We start from the raw sequence: 17,955 nt of genomic DNA on the forward strand, positions 1-17,955 counted from the left end.
CAATTTCTTTTTTTAATTTTCCTTTTAATTTTATATTAGTTTCAGAAATATGGAACGCTTCACAAATTTGTGTGGCATCATTGCGCAAGGGCCATGCTAACTTCTCTGTATCATTCCAATTTTAGTATTTGCGCTGCTGAAATGAACACAGTGTATAACCCTTTTATTGTGCTGTTGAATTTAGTTTGCTAGTATTTTGTTGAGGATTTTAGTGCCTATGTTCATCAGAGATATTGCCCTATAGCTTTTTTTTCTTATAGTGTCTTTGTCTAGCTTTGGTATCAGGATAACACTGGCCTCATAAAATGAATTTGTAAATATTCCCTCTTCTTCAATTTTTGGGAGAGTTTGAGAAGGATTGGCATTAATTATTCTTGAAATGTTTGGTAAAATTCACCAGTGAAGCCATCTGATCCTGGCTTTTCTTTGTTGAGAGGCTTTTAATTACTGATTCGATCTCCTTTCTAGTTATAGTATGTCTATCCAGATTTTCTATCTTCATGATTCGGATTTCCTGTAATTGGTAGGTTGAATGTTTCTAAAAATTTATCCATTTATTCCAGGTTATCTAATTTATTGACACTGGGGAACTTTTTTCACTTAATTTTGTAGCTTAAGCATTTTGAAGATAGAATTTTGGCAGACGGAGTTGGTGGAAGGAGCATGCCGCAAGACGGAGATGGCAGAGTGAGAGCATGGTGTCTCTGGGCTCTTTATGTGCCCACATTAGGGTCCTCGGAGCCCATAGATAGGCTGGACCGTTGAGCTCCCTGGGCCCCCAGCCCAGCCCCTCAACTCTCTGATTGGTTAGTGGGCCACACCCCTGGCCCAGCCTCAGCCCATTTTCCTGTCTGGCACTCTGGGCTGGTGCCTGGGCAGGGACATGAAGTTGCAGCCACCTTTCTTCTTGGCAAAGTCTCTCAAGGAGACAGAGCCTGTTTTTTGGATAATGGAATTGAGTTTCCAGCTCCAAGACTAACTAGAGGAGACCAAATCCCACGACTGATAATCTAGATCTTTGCCATCCAGTATGGTTGCCATGAGCCACACGTGGCTGCTGAGCATTTGATATGTGGGCAGTCCAAATCAAGATGTATTTTAAATGTAAACTACACACTGAATTTCCAAGGCAATATGAAAAGTGAATGTAAAATATCTTATTTTTAAAAATTTTTTATTTTGATTACATGATGAAATGATAATATTTTGGGTGTATTGGGTTAAATATGTTAAATATGTTAAAATTACTTCTATTTGTTCTTTTTGCTTTTTTTATGTGAATATTAAAACAATTTAAATTACTTACCATGTGGTTGGTGTCTCACATATTTCTTTCTACTGAACCGTGCTAATCTAGACTGAACTATTCCCCGTTCCCCACTCTTCTGAGGGAACACCCACAGGCAAAGTTGTGGGGAAACTCAGATGGAGAGGGATCGTGATGCATCCAGACTAGGCTGGAGATAAGGAGGGATGCTTGGGGGTAGGCTAAGCCCCACGAGGCTCCGGAGAAGAGAGTGTGGAGCAGGTATTTTCTCTTTCACCCTAGTATTTCTCTGTTTCTGTCTACTTCCCTAGCAGACTGTAAATTCCTGGAGATAAATGTGACCTTGTTTTGTTCATCTTTATATCTCAATGCCAAACACAGCGCTTGCCATAGAGTAAGTGCTTGAAAATGTGCACTGAGTTAATAAATGAGGTGAGTGATAGGATGGGGAGAGAATCTAGACAGCAGAGAACTGTGCTGAGATGGTGTCAGGTCTGCCTGGGTGGCTATAGCACTCAGAATATTTGGAGATTTTAATCCTTAAACCCTTTAGATTGTAATCTCCAGAGAGCAGGGAGGCCAAACTCATATATGCTGGAAGCAGTAGGTAGAAGACAACTGGGAACAGGCAGTGAGGACACCCCGAGGTCATTATATCCAATCTCCTGTCCCTTTGCCCCCTTCAAAGGAGCAGATTCTTCCTGTTCCTAAGGTCAGCCTACTAGCTCTAGCCTGGTCCTTCCTCATATGCACACACACATACCTAGGCGAAAGTTCAACAGGTCTCTCCACACTCAGGCCAGGATGGTTAAGGCTGCTAGTACAGCCCAGGGAGGGAGGAAACGTTCAGCTACTCCTGCCTGGCACCACTCTGCCCTCGCATCAAGCCAGCGCCCCACCCTGCCCAATTCATGGGTCAGCAACTCTCAGGAGCACCGTTCTTACACACCTCAACTCTCTAGGTGGGGTCCCCCTGGCAGGTTCCCACAGTCCCCACCCTCCGTGAGACTCTTCGCCCAGCAGTAGGCAAGGTAGGGATACAGCAGGATCAGGGAGGGCCTGTGCATACAGAAAGGATCCCAGAGGAGTTCAGAGGGACGGATAGCTAGTGCTGCATGTTGAGAAGCCTGCAGGGACTGGACAGTGTGACCTCTGCCCCTCAGTTTCTTCTTTTAGTTTTTATTATGGAAAATTTTAAACCTACAAAAGAGGAGAGAATAATATAATGAACTGCCACATACTCATTATTTCACTTCAATGACTATCAACTCATGGCCCACTGAGTGTGATCTATAGCCCTGCCTGGGTTCTCTCATAGCAAATCTCAGACATATCATTTCATCTGTAAATATTTTAGTATGTATTCCTAAGAGAAAAGACTTTTAAAAATAGCCACACTACCATTAGTGTACCTAAAAAATGAACAATTGTTAATATCATCAAATATCCAATTGTTAAAATTCTCCAATTGTCTCATTTCTAAAATATTTGTTTAAATCAGGGTTCAAATAAAGTCTATGCACTGCAAATGATTAATTGCTGTCTCTCAAGTTTTTTTTTTTTTTTTATTATAGATACCCCTTTTTTCTTTCTCCTCCTTATAAATTATTTGTTGAAAAACCAGGTCATTTATCCTGTAGAGTTTCCCACAATCTGGAGCTTGGCTGTGCCCCTATACCTAGAAACTTGATGTGATTCATGTTCAAGATTTGAGAAGATTACTGCCAGGAGCTGGTATGTTCTTTCATCAGGAGATACACGTCCTAAGCAGCTGTGGATGATCAACACCTGGATCCATTATTTCATCAGGGTTTGTAAAATAGTAACATTCTATCATTCCCTTTGCATTTACAAGCTGAAATGCTTTTACTAAGAGAAACTTCCCTCTCTCGGCTATTTGGTTAACCTGAGTTAACTTTTATAAACTATACATGAAAAGCAGATCAGTGCTTGATTCTTTTCCCTTTATTTACAATTTTAAAAACAATGAGTTACTTACTTAGTGTCTCTGGAAATAATCAATGATTTTTTTTTTTTTTTAATCATGAACTCACGAATTTAAATATATTTAAAGTTTCACAACCCACTCCCATTATAGTTAGAATATTTTCTTAATCATATTTCTGGCTTAAACTTAGGGAATGAGAGACAACATGGGAAAGTTGAGAGAACTCTGACTTTGCAGTCAAACAGCTCAGGGGAAGAATCCTGGCTCTACCACTTACAAGCTTGGTGACCTTGATCAAATTACTTCACTTCTCTTTTCTTCTATTTCCAAAATAGGGAAATGTTTAGTAATAATTAACATTTATGGAGTGCTTACTACCTTCCAAGCATTGTGCTAAGTACTTTAATGACATGATGATATGTAATCCTCATATCAGCTCAGTGAGGTGGGAGCTATTATTATCATCCCCGTTTTAGAGATAAGGAGAAACTGAAGCATAAAGCTTCAGCAATTTGTCAAGGTTACATGCCTAAAAAGCGGGGGAGGGGAAAAGACTTGAACCCAGGGCAATCTGGCTTCAAAGCTTACTGTCGTCTAGTGGTTATTTTGAAGATCTGAGATAGTAATGATTATTCATCGTATGCCTACTGCATGCCAGGCGTCGTGCCAGGCACTTGGCCTGACTCCAAAGCCCACGCTCTTAGATGATACCCTATTTTCACACTGCTGGCCTGTAGTTGGTGCATAATTAGAGAGAATTATTGGTAGTCGTAGTAGTAACCACTGTGGGAGCCAGTGATGGAACAAATTCTAACCAGGAAAAGGGCAGGCCCTGGCAGGTGGGAAGATCAAGGGCCCAGAGTGTGAGGGGGGCTGTCCTTGGCTCTTGGCCCTTCTCCACAGAAATGGAGCATTATCAGGTCTGGCACATGGTGAGTGGGAGAGAAACTCCTATAGCAACTCTTCCCCTAACCTGCTGAGATGCAGACCTCTTGCCTAAGAATGCAGCTGTTGGTGATTTCTATTTCCACTGCTATCATGGTTCTCATCCTACCTGCTTCATTAATCAGTAAGGGCAGGAAAGTTCCCTCTGCTTCCCCAAAGTCAGTGGCCTGGGCGACCCTTGGATAATTTTATTATTATTTTTTAAATTTTTATTTTATTTTTTACGCCTACAGCACCTGGTCTTCCTAGGTGGTCTCTCATCCAGGTACTAACCAGGCCCGAACCTGCTTAGCTTCTGAGATCAGATGGGATCAGGCTTGTTCAGGGTAGCATGGCTGTAGCCCTTAAATAATCTTAGACGACAGGCCAGGACCTACCTGGCTGGTGGAGAGGACAGAGATCCTGAGTGCAGCTGGGAGGGGGAGTTATGATAACACTACGGGCAGCAACGATGGCTATCATTTCCTGAGCACCTGCTGTGTACCAGGCAGGGGCCAGGCTAGGTGTTATCTTAGTTCATCCTCACAATGTCCCAAAGAGGTGGGTCTTGTTATCATCTCCATTTTTCAGATGAGCAAACTGAGGCTAGGGGAGTTTAAGTAGCTTTATCTGAGGTCACTCAGCTAGTAGGTGGTAGAGCCAGGAATCTAACCCAGGCTGCCAGACTCCACGTCCGTACAGAGACAAGGAAGCAGGGTACTTTGGAGGCAAGTGATGCTGGGATTCTGCGAGTAGCAAAGGGAGTGGTCATTCCCAGCAGAAGGAACGATTTGTGCAAAGGTGCAGAGGCGTAAAAGGGTATGTTCTGTTCAGGGTGGTGACTAACTCTATAACCAGAGTGAAGGGTGAATAGTGAGGAGTGGCAGCAGATGCGGGGGAAGAGGGGCGGGAGGTGGCAGTGCTAGAGCCAAGGTAGAAGAACCTTGGGTTCCAGGCTAAGGAGCTGGAACTATGTTCTTGGCTTGGGTGGCCATAGGAGGCATTAAGCAAGAGAGTTGATGACAGTGATAAACTTGGGGTTGCATGTTGATCTGTGGTTTACAAAGAGCTTGCAGAGGTACATTTTCAGGTGGAAGCCTCAAGTCAGTCCTGGAAGTCAGCCCATTCTACAGATTAACAGACTCAGAATGGCTTTGAGATGTGCTCAGATCACGAAGCAATTAACGACTGGCTCCAAGCCCAGTGCTCTAGCCACCATAGGACATTGTTCTGAAACTCAGGGCATAATGAAAAAAAGAGACAGGCGGGGGCTTCCTTCAGCTCCTGATTTCTCCAGCCTTGCTTTCTCCAGCCTTATTTCTGCTCAGTCTTGTTAGAGAGCGTGAGATGAAGACCAAATGGACCTACTATGGGTACTAGACTTATGGGGTGATTACTTAATAAGTTATATAAATGTCTAATCACTATGTTGCACATCTGAAACTAATATAATATTGTATATCAACTGTAATTGGAAAACCATTAAAAGAAAAACAAAAAGATCAACTGGACTTAGGTCCCGGGCATCTCTTTTTACCAAGAATATAATGGTAGGTAATAAAAATGAATGTTCATTGAACTCCAACTATGTGCTAGGCTAACTAGATTAGGAGAGAACTAGACAGAGGACTACAGCACCAGGCACTCTGATAACTAATATTCTGAACTGAGGGTCCCCTGTGCTGCACTAGGAGGTGCCCCAGATCTGCCTGAAGAGCTAGAAAGAGCCCCAGAGGGAGAGAATTGCAAGATTGCTGGCTCTGGCCCTAACCGCACTGTGACCTTGAACAAGGCAGGCCCTTCTGGGAGCCTCGGTAAGTCCTATTAATTAGGAGATTGTACCAGAGATGGGATTTTATATACCAGGAGCCTAGGAGATCTCAGACTGACTCAGGAGATCCAGGGAAGGGACTCTGGCTGGGATATTTTAACAAGCTCCACAGGAAACTCTGAAAGCACACCTGATTAGAAACAAGTAGATGATCGAGATTCTCTCCAAATCCAGTTTGACGAGTTCAATACAACACATGTTTATTGAGTACCCACTCTGTCAGGCTCTATTTAGGAGGTTTGGGATATATCAGTGAACAAAACAAGATAAGTAGGTAAAGTTTCTAGGAAAGGGGAAAGTAGTACTGGGCAAGGGTGATAAAGAGTGCTGGTTTGGGGAGAAGTTAGAGCATTCGATAGTATGTGCAAGTGTCAGCCTCACTGAAGAGGTGGCTTGAAGGAGGCAAGGGAGTAGCTAAGTGGATATATCTGAGTGGATATAAGAGTGTTCTAAGCAGTCTCCAGCTAGAGGAAAGGCCCTGACATGGGAGCATGCATACAAGGTGGCCAGTGTGACTGGAGCTGAGTGGGCAAGAGTTGGGGGTGGGTAGAGGGAGGGACAGTCATAAATTTGCTCCAACATGCTAAGACATATTCAGCACTGCCTAAGGATCTTGACCCTGAACCATCGCTACCCTGAGTCCTCCCCCACTAAACTTTAATTCTAAGGACTCTCCCCATTACAGTAAATGCCAGAACTGCTAATACCAAAACCATGTTATTTGTATAGATTTGCATTTCATATTTTATCTCTTTAATCCTAAATGTCTTCAATCTCTCTTAGTCCTCTGTTTCACCTGGGTATCCGCCCTTCCCCTTCTGAGTCTTCCAGGGACCCCAGGTCTTTGTGGCATGGAGGAAGGATAGCTGAAGAGTGGGTGGCCAGGGTCATTGTCATTGTCCCAGGGAAGCAGTAGCTTAGGGTAGAGCATCTAGGAAAGAGAGGATCCCCGTGAAAAACTGTCCCTGGAATCTACATTACCGAGCACCCTCCTCTGAGCTTCTGGCTGAGACTCTCAAGGTGAATGAGACTGTCTCTACCTTCTGGGGGTCTTAGCCAAGGGTGGGGTGGCGGGGGGTAGTTAGATAGGAAAAGAGACAAACACATACACAGAAAATTCTAACATATGTACAGTGTATTGTACACTCTCTGGCAGCTGGCATTGTGAGATGGAAGAGGGATATGTGACCCCCAGGGCTACAGAATTCAGCAGGCTACTATCTATCAGCAGAGGACTGTGCAAATCAGTTAACCACCTTTCAGGCCTTGAAAAGTACTGGGCTCAATACATGTTTTGAAATGAATGCACTTCAGTTTCCTTGCATGTTAAATGGGAGTAATAATAATAATATTCTTCACTGAGGGCTCTCTAGAGCCAGCCTTTACCCACTTCCAAGCTCTCTCTCCTGTACTCAGTCTCTGACCCTCCCCTCAGCAGCACTAACCCAATCTTATTGTCAAGTGTGTCACCAAATCATATCTTGAAAGGAAGATCATACCAGATGTGGCCTTCTCTGCATGGCTAAGGTAATGGTCATTAAAATGTTTTACAAATATAAGTTGTTACTACTATTTGTAATGGCTGATCAATGGCTAGGGTTGCCAACTTAGCAAATAAAAATCCAGAACACCCAGTTGAATTTGAATTTCAAAGGCAAATTTTTACCTCCATCCTCAGCGTATTTGGACTAAGCCTGAGAATTAAACCAACATAAGACAGGTGAACAAGAGAAAAGCAGACAAATTTACGTAAGTTTTACAAGAAGTAGGAGCTCTCATGAGGAAATGGAAACACAAAGAAATGGCAAAACATGCGTGCTTTTTATATTAAGTTGAACAGAGAGGCTATTGTGGAAAAGTAACCAAACTATATGAGGGTGGGGGCGGGCAGCTAAAAGAAGGTGAGAGTTATTTTAACAAGCTTTAACTAACCTTGGAAGAATGTGTTGTTTTTTTTTTTCTTGGCACAGAGAGGGCATCTTTCACATGGGAGTGTTTGTCTCCTGTTTTCAGGAGGAAAAGGGGAGATTAGAATGTCTTTCTTACCAGGTGCTATAGGCATAAAAAATTAAAAAAATAAGGGATTGTAAACTGACAAGATCTAAGGGTTGCCTTGCCTAAAAAAAAAAAAAAAGAGAGAATGTCTTTCTTGTACCTACTGGTTTTCAATTGCCTTTAGCTCAAAATAATCCTTATGTCAAAAGTGGTAAGTGTTGGGGTGGCATATTCTGCCAAACTTAAGGACATATTTATACCAAAATATTATGTTTTTTATCTGAAATTCAAATTTAACTATGCATCTTGGATTTATCTAGAAACCTTATCGATGACAGTTTATTGACGAGCTGGAATGACAGAGATGTGGGGCCAGGAAATGGCTCTGCAAAAGCTGTCTAGAACTGAATCGAACGTGAGGATGAATGTCAAGACTCCCACTGGGGCTGTGGGATTGTTGCTGCACCATCATCTTAGATCTTTATTTCTTAGTGAATCCCTCAGACTTGGGCCTTCTTGGGGCTTCTGGTCAGTCTCTCTTCCCTCAAGGTCTGGACACCCTGTTCTCCCAGAAACTGCCAGGATGCTGCCCTCAGCGAGATCCCAGGCTCACTGAGGATGTAATGAGTAATAATATTAATACCACTTATTATGCGTCTACTGAGGATCATGTGCCATGCTGGGTGCTCTAGGGAGATGAGCTAACAAATCCACATGACTGGTTGAAACCCAAAGTCCAGCTCTCTTCCATTGTGCCATGTGATGGCCTGTTCAAAGGCTCAAGCATCAGGCTGGTGAATGAGGGAGCAGGAGTGGACATGGGGAATCCTGAAGTGGCCTCCCACCATGTTTCAGCACTGTGTCAGAACTCATTGAGTTGTCACAAAAATCTCGTGAGGTTCATTTTCTAGAAGACTCTGGAAGTTAAGTTTCTTGCCTAAGGTCACACAAATTAAGTGGTGGAGCAGGGAACTGAACCCAGGTCTGTCTCACTCAAGCCTAAGTTATTTTACCTCCTTCGTGTGTATGCCTTGCGGGATGACATGTGTGTGCGTGTGCACGTGCAGCACACATGAATGTTCAGTTACTTCCTAGCTTCAGAGTAGGGCTTTCCAATCCTCTACAGGCCTTTCTCTTTCGGGATGGGTCTGGGCCCTTGGAGATGGTCACACTCTAGTGGTGCCGGCCTGGGCTGGCTTTCGCAACAGCCTGTACCGTCTGCCCACTGACCCTCCGTCAGCAGCTTCTCTTGGCCTTGCCTTCCCTGTCAGAACCAGGGTCTCTAGAAAGGGCAGGCAGTTGGTTCCCAGGCCCTTGGCCTTGGGCAGGAGAGATGAGGGCGTGGATGGTGAGGGAGCAGTGCTGGCACTGAAGGGACTGACCAACACCACGGATGTCTTGATCTCCAGTTCACTTGCTCTCTCTGGAATCTCTGAAATCAAACAGTATTAAACAGCTGGAAGGGACCTTAGAAACCATCTAGTCTTACCTCCTCGTTTTATAGAGAGGAACAGAGGCCCAGAAAGCAGAAATGACTTGTTAGGTTTGTTCATCAAGCCAATAGTACAGAGGTTAGAACTCAGGTTTCCCACGTCCAGGTCCAGCACTCTCCATAGTCACACCCATGCTTGCGGACTGGCATTTGTCCTGGCCTATTAGGACTAAGAGGAAACTTAGATTAGGGAAAGGGCTGGGAACTCTAGTGAAAGGCTCAAGCATTTCCACTCAAATCAGCAGGGAAAAGAGAACGTTCAATAAATGGTGATAGGGTGTCTGGATTCTTGTTGATGGGGGAGAGAAGGTAATAAAGATTGGGTTAAAACTACTTCAAAGATTTACATGTAATTAATAAAACCATGGAAGTTCTGTAAGAAAGTATGGATGAGTTGATATATAATTTTGGAATGGAAATGCTTTTCTAATCAGGACAGAAAACCCAGGAGTCATAAAGGAAAAGACTGATGCATTCAACCACATAACAATTAAAAAAAAACACTTCTATATAATTATCATTAAAAAATGTTACTCCCATAAACAAGAAACTACATGTCAAAGGGATATTTCCTTAATTTACAGGGAAACTTATACAAATGAATTTTTAAAAACAGCCTAGTCATCATAATACCTAATATTTTAATGATCATTTGCTATGTGCTAGATGCTGTATTAAGCAGATAGATTGACATTTAAATCTCACAGTGAATAATTCTATGAGATTAGTGCTATTATTACCTCTATTTTATAAATAAGGACAAGGAATCAGTTTTAAAAGATAGTCAAAAAATATAGACAAGTAGTTTATTTAAAAAATCAATAAAGTAATGAACATATAGTTATATTTATATACTATAAAGCCAATAAATGTGTAAAAAGATGCTTGATATCACTCATAATTGAAGAACTGAAAAATAAAACTAGATTCTAGGCTGCCCTTGTTCACCTCTCTGCTTGGCAAAAATGAAAACATTTGCCAATACCCAAGCTGGTGATGTCGTGGGGAAACAATCTACTTTAAAACTGTTTTGAGTTTTATCTTGGTATAAATTCATGTCACCAAAAACTATACATTTGAACTACATTAGCTTAGCTGCCCGGTGCAAAAATGCCTTCAGGCCAGTTCGATTTCAATGGTACACTCTTGCCATCTGTTGATGTTTGGCAGAAGAAATGAGAAACACTGCATTGTTTTTGTCCTGGAAAAACTACTAAAATGCATTATCTACTATGGTAATCTATGTTACTTATGTAAGGAAGGACCCACACAGCAAATTACCTCTAGTATTTATTACCAGGAAATAACTTTATCTCTTCGGAAGACTGATATGTTTTATTTTACCGGATAATGGTAATTATATGGCCCACTTTGCTTTTCTTTTTGCTTTGGCTACCAGGAAGCTCAGAGCCATATTTAATGGTCCATTACAGCAACAACATACGAGGTAGTTGACACTTGACTTCTTAACTCAATTTGACCTCATTTTAGCTCTCTTTTTCCCCCTCCACTTCAATGGGTTTCTCTCCTTCCACTTGCTTTTTAATTTTAATTCCATTTTAATAAAATTATTGTAAGTGTGTACTTAATTGGAAGCTATCTCAAAATCTTTTGGAAGCAGGTGGGATCTAAGTAATAGACACTCAAACCCTTCATTTAATAACTGAGAAAATTCCAGTCCTCTAGAAGTTGACATACCCCAATCATTTGCTAATTAGCATTTGTCTCTGTGCATAGGTGACTCACACACCATTGTAAGCTCCTTAGAATTGTATTTATCTTTGAGACCCTGGTAGCCACCTCTGAGTCAGATATGTGGTAGGGACTCAATAAATACATATGGGTTGAAAAATGTAAGCACTGTGAGAAAAGGAACCACTTTTGCATGAAATGAGGTCTGGCAGATAGTAGATGCCTATAAGAACTGAATTAGTAACAGAGCATGGCTTCAGCCTCTGGCCTCACCCTAATACACTGGAAAGGTTCTATCACTCAGGACTCGCAGGCCCAGAGTGAACAGTCTGTCTCTCACTCCATTCTGCCTTTACCTCTAGCCTCTGGCTTGGCCCTCTCACCTGGTCCAGTCAGCTCCCACATCTTTTTGAATCTCACTCTGGGTGGAGACTGGCATATCTATCCTCTGAGTCTCCTGACCCTGAGATGCTGGGGAGGGTAAGAAAATGGCATCGCCTTTTAAACCTTGTGCAGCACCCAATGTGGCTGCTCATTAGTGATAACTGGTGATGATAATGATGATGAAGAAGAGTGAAAGGAGAACCTGAAGTCATGGATCTCTCTGTCTTTATAACTTTCAACTGCTATGTGTCCTCATACCCCTGGCTGGACAGAGGAAACAGCAGAGGTTGACAACATCACTCTTTCTCCACTTTCCCATTCTTTCTTCTGTTCTGGGAGGCAAAGAGTGAGACATAGAGAGGGAGGTCAAGCTGGACCTTGCAGACAAGGTGAAGGGCATGGCTCTTCTTCTGCCACGTCCTACACTAATCTGATTTCCCATTGGCTGCCCTGTATGTCCTACCTTCTGCTCCCTATTTCCCACTTGGTTCTTTTCCCTCCTGAACGGTCTCTGTGGAGATGTCTAGAAAGAGAGCTGAAGTCTGTGCAAGGCCTTCTCCCTCAGGTTTCCTAGATTGATGGGCAACTGCTGTTGAGAAACCGCCAAGCCACAGAGAAACTTGGTCCTGGGGCTCCCCTAAGCTAGTCACAGCCCAAGACCCAGCCTCCATGAGGACAATCCTGCTGAAGGGAGATGCTTTGCCTTTCATTCTCACCCAGGACTCATGTTCATTATTGCAGCCTGCATGGGAGTGCTGGGAGACGGGAGGAGTGGTTCTGTTCGGTCTCCCTGCCCTGGTCTCTGTGTCCATGAAGTGTTTGCCTTACTCTGCATTCTCCAAGAGCTTCCCTGTGTATGGATGGTGCTGCTCAGGCACCACTGCACAGGCAATTCTAGAGCCATAGAAAAGACAATGAACACCACAATTGAAGCTGAGGTGTGGTTTCCACACCTTCCTCTCTTCCTTGGTAGCAGAACCACCAGCTTGTGTAAAAAGTGGCTGGTGTGAGATCTGAACAGTCTGGGAATTCTTGCCCACTTCCATGAGGAATGATAGACTGGGTACCAGTACCAGGCCTGCGCTTAACTTTCGTAGGACCCAGACAAGGTACTCATACCATGTGTCTAAATTTAAAGCTAGCGATCAAGCTCACAAAGTGTCAGTGCATTAAATAAAATCTGTTCTCTCAGTCTACCTTGATAACTTACTGTCATAACAACAAAAATTTTAAATGTGTAATAATGTAAACAATAAATTGCATAGAAGAAAACATAAGTACTAAACTCATGGACCTTGAACTTAAGAGAGGATTTTATGAATTTGACCTCAAAGGCAAGGGAAGTAAAAGCAAACTAAAAACTTCTACACAGCAAAAAAAAAAAGAAAAAGAAAAAAAGAAAATCAACGAGGCAAAGAGGCAACCATCTGAATGGGAGAATATATTTACAAGCAACACCTCTGATAAGGGCTAATATAAAAAATATACAAAGAACTCATATAACTCAATAACAACGAAAACCCAAACAATCCAATTAAAAAATGGTCAGAGGACCTGAACAGATATTTCTCCCAAGAAGACATACAAATGGCCTATAGATATATGAAAAAATGCTCAACCTCATTAGGTATTAGGGAAATGCAAATCAAAACCACAATGAGATACCGTCTCACATCTACTAAAACGGCTGTTATCAACAAGACAAGTAGTAAAAAGTGTTGGAGAGGATGTGGGGAAAAAGGAACCCTATACACTGCTGGTGGGACTGCAAATTGGTACAACTTCTATGGAAAACAATATGGAGATTCTTCAAAAAACTAAGAATTTAATTACCATATGATCCAGCAACGCCCCTTCTGGGTATTTACCACCCGCCCCGACCCCCCCCGACCCCCAAAAACCAGAAAACATTTATCTGCAAACATATATGTACTCTGAGGTTCTTAGCAGCATTATTCATGGTGGCCAGGACATGGAAGCAACTGAAGTGTCCTACAATAGATGATTGGATAAAGATGATGTGGTACATATATACAATGGAATATTACTCAGCTATAAGAAAAAACGAAATACTGCCATTTATGATAACATGGATAGATCTTGAGATAATCATGCTAAGCAGAATAAGTTAGGCAGAAAAAGTTGAAAACCACACGATATCACTCATATGTGGGATATATATCTAAAAGCGACAAACAAACATGACAAACAGACTCACGGACATGGACAATGGATTAGTGGTTACGGAGGCAGAGGGAGGGGATGCAGATGGGGTAAAAGGGGTCAAATATTTGATGACAGAAGAAAATCTAACTATGGGCGGTGAATGCACAATGCAATATATATGTGACGTACTGTTGAATTGTACACTTGAAACCTATTGGGTCTACAGCCATGCCACCCTGAATAAGCCCGATCTTGTCCAATCTCGAAGCTAAGCAGGGTTGGGCCTGGTTAGTACTTGGATGGGAGACCACCTAGAAAAACCAGGTGCTGTAGGCGTAAAAAATAAAAAATAAGGGATTGTAAACTGACAAGGTCCTTGCAATCTGTAAGGTCAACCAAGGGTTGCCTCACCAGAAAGAGAGAGAGAGAGAGAGAGAGAGAGAGACAATGTCACTCAGGGTTTTTGTTTGTTTGTTTACTAATTAGACTTGACTTGACAGAGAAACTCAGTGATGAGAATTTTGAGATTTTAGGGGTGAAAAAAATGATTTTCCTGTATTTCTATGGGAGCAGGAGAGGAGAATACATTTTTAAGTCTGTGATAAGAAATCATTTTTATTTTTTTAATCTACTGAATTACCAGTTGCCTCTCCATTTATTCACTTTTATATTTGAAGAGGATTCGGACCTTCCTCCTAGGGAGTACTCGGAAGGTTAGTGAGTTACTGTTTTATCAGAAGCTTCCTATTTCTCCTTGTGACCTATTTGTATTATTTCTGTGAGTTTTTTATGCTGTCTTTTGCCCATGTGGGTTTTTAATTAATTAATTAATTATTTTTGAGAAATGGTTTTCTTAGTGATTTATTCAAGCTCTTTACTTATTGAGGATACATATCTTTTCTTACATTTGCTGTGACTTTTTTGTTGGCTTATTTACTTTAAAATTTTTAATTTAATTAATAGTAGACTTTATTTTTTAAAGCAGTTTTAGGTTTATAGAAAAATTGAGTGGAAAGCACAGAGTTCCTATGTATCCTTTAACCCCTCATCCTCCCCCCACGATAGTTTCCTGTATTATTAGTATCTTACATTAGTGTGGTACAGTTGTTACAATTGATAAGCCAATATTGATACATTATTATTAACTAAATGTGTAAAGCTATAGTTATTATATAGCTGAAAATTACAAAACATCAAAAGGCTAAATTTATTATTGCTTTTGTCTAGGCATACCGTTGATGGTCTGGCAATGTTTGGTTGAGTAGTAAATATATACATAATTCATAAATGATTACACGTTTATTCAACAAAATTTATTTTTCTAGCCTTTGTCACAGGAGAGTCACCAGTTTTATGGTTATAATTAAGATTTTCACATAATATGTGTTCTGTTGATAGTCATGACAAATTAGATAAATTTCCTTCAGTTGTTATAGTTCTCAGTTTTTTATTAACTTTAATTTGGAGAAACTTTACTCCACTGAGGCTGGAAATTACCAATATAATTCTCAAAGCAATATTTGAATTCAGAATTAAACCACAGATTTTATGTATCATGTACAAACAAAGTATTGAGATGGCATATGATACATGATCTCTGTCATAAAAAATTACAAATGTTCTTTTTTTATCATATAAACTGCTCTCTTATACTGTGAAAATTTCCTAAAACAATATCTAGATCTATAGAATAGCAGTTCTCAAACACTTTTAAGTCAGAACTCCTTGATACTCTTAAAAGTTATTGAGTATCCTAGAGAGCTTTCATTTATATAAATTGTAACTATCAATATTTACCAAATTAGAAATTAAAACTGGTAACTTTTAAAACATGACACACAAGACACATTTCTTTTTTTAATTTTTTTTACTTTTACTTTTTTATTATTTTTTTAAATTTTACTTTATTTTTAACATTTTATTTTTGTATTTTTCTCTCTCCCCTCTGATAACCACTAGTCCATTGTCCATGCCCATGAGTCTCTGTTTGTTTGTCCTGTTCATTTGTTGATTTTAGGTTTATATCCCACATATAAGTGATATCTTGTGATTTTCAACCTTCTCTGTCTGGCTTATTTTGCTTAGTATGATTATTTCAGGGTCCATCCATGTTGTTGCAAATGACAGTATTTCATCTCTTCTGTGGTTGAGTAATAGTCCATTGTATATATGTACCACAGCTTCTTTAGCCAATCATCTATCATAGGACACTTATGTTGCTTCTTCGTCCTGGCTGCTGTGAATAATGCTGCTATGAACATGAGTGTGCAAATATCCTTTCGGATATGAGTTTTCAAGTACGAGACACATTTTATTAGCTGTCAGAGCAATGATGACATCACACACTATGCAGCTTCTGGAAAACGCTGTGTACTCATAAGAGAATTAGTGTGAAAAGGGCAAATGATGTCAGTATTATTACGACAATGGTTTTGACCTCACAGACCCTCTGGAATGGATGCGGGAATGCCCAGGAATCCTCAGATTACACTTTGAGAACTCGAGCTGTAGAGGAATGTAAAAAATTGGTATTGTGTTTCCTACATATTACGTCTAGACCTATAAATATATAAATGTAAGCGTTATAAGAATTAGTCTACAAAACACTTCTCAACTGCCACATGCAACTCTGTGACTACTGCACTAATTCATGAGTACATCCAGAACCATGAACTGGAACATGAAGAGAAGCAAGAAAAGGGACACTTGGCATTTCTGGGAAGCGAGACTTTGTTAGGTAGGAGTCTGTTACATTCCTGCTGAGAGGAAAGATTGGATGAGTTCATTAATCTTTTTGTAAGCACTGTTGCTCTCAAATCCTTCCTGCGCTCCTCTCCAAAAACAGTGTCTGTCTCCCACATGGCTGCAGCACAACCCACGCACCTTCCCAGCATCAGGAAACTTTTTACTTCAAGGACACAGAGTGAGTGATGTAGAGAAGCATTTCCCTGGGGCCCGAATGGTATTAATCATGGGAGTGAATGCTTAGGTTCCAGGCCACGCTGTATCCTGAGTGTAGGAGGTGCCGTGTGGGGTTCTTGTTAAATCTATTTTGTGAGTGTATGTGACATGCTGGCTTCTCTAAAGCACTGGGCCATAGCAGGACACCCTTGGGTCTAAGTGCAGTGCTTCTGCATAGACCTTAGGACATAGAATCACAAAATCTTTGTTTTAGAAGGGACGTTGGCAGCCAGCCAGCCCAGCCCACCACTCGGGTAGCTAATCTTCCACACATGGTAGCACATGGATTTACCACGAAGCTTCGGGGCTCCTCACTTGCATGGGCCCTTCTAGGACCTTGGAAGACACCTTAGCGATGTGTTCACATGGCCATATATTTTTGTAAGTTTTATTCTTTTTCTTAAAGAGCTTCTCCCAAGTTGTATAGTCCTCATACCACACAACCTGCATCCACATCAGCACAGTGACGCTCGTCTCTGCTCAGGCCCTTCTCTCAAAAAAACATTGGATTTTGAACCGGAAGACCCAGACTGGAGCCCCAGCCTTGCTGCAGACTAGCTGCATGACCTTAGAAATAATAACAGCAGCTAACATTTATTGAGCCTTATGTCAGTCATTGTTCTATGCCCTTCCCGAGCTTTGTTGCTTGTAAAACTCAGAAAAGCCTCTCAACCTCTCAGAGCTTTAGGTTTCTCTTTTGTGGAATGAAGACAACATCCAACTATACTTCCCACCTGTTTTGTACACTGCCTTAGTCACCACCGTGACCCCAGTGGCCAGTACACGCTTGGCCCAGAGTCGGAGCTCGCTGAATGTCATGGAGGTGAGCACACGTCTCCTGGCTGTGCCAGCAAAGGTCGTTGAATGCACTGTGGAGGCAGGCAGCTCAGTAGTGTGAGCCCAGAGGGCTTTTGTCCTGGGGTGGAAGGTCCACTATTTCCAAAGCGAGAAACCTGGAGAAGGGCTCAATTTCATCATCTATAAAAGAGAGCAATAACTATTGTAAATACTTCCTAGGGTTGTCAGAGGAGTAAATGGGATAATCTATGTAAAGCGCGGCACATACACATAGAAAACACTGATGAATGTTAACTATTTAGTAGGCAGGCTGTTTCATTATGGGACAGATAGCCTTATTATAAATCAACTCCTGGCTTGCCAAGGGCAAGGATTGTGTATCACATGCAAGTGAACGCTCGAACCAAGCTTCATGCCTAACATATAGCAGGTGCTAAGCAAACAGGTGAGTGAATGAACAAATAAGTGAATGAATGAATGAATGAATGAATGAAAGT

At 41.5% G+C, this 17,955-nt stretch overlaps 1 non-coding gene and 2 pseudogenes across 1 annotated transcript; 1 reads left to right on the top strand and 2 right to left on the bottom strand.

Moving 5' to 3' along the window:
• Positions 1 to 43: 43 nt before the first annotated feature.
• On the bottom strand, positions 44 to 149 carry LOC111744752. Its single transcript, XR_002782334.1, has one exon. It is a non-coding gene; the product is annotated as a U6 spliceosomal RNA (small nuclear RNA).
• A 4,235-nt stretch (positions 150 to 4,384) lies between these two features.
• LOC111744759 lies at positions 4,385 to 4,503 on the bottom strand (annotated as a pseudogene).
• Positions 4,504 to 13,917: 9,414 nt separating this feature from the next.
• Positions 13,918 to 14,035, top strand: LOC111744784 (annotated as a pseudogene).
• The last annotated feature ends 3,920 nt before the right edge of the window (positions 14,036 to 17,955 follow it).

Source organism: Pteropus vampyrus, unplaced genomic scaffold, assembly GCF_000151845.1.
Source record: "Pteropus vampyrus isolate Shadow unplaced genomic scaffold, Pvam_2.0 Scaffold140, whole genome shotgun sequence".
Classification (NCBI taxonomy): Eukaryota; Metazoa; Chordata; class Mammalia; order Chiroptera; family Pteropodidae; genus Pteropus; species Pteropus vampyrus.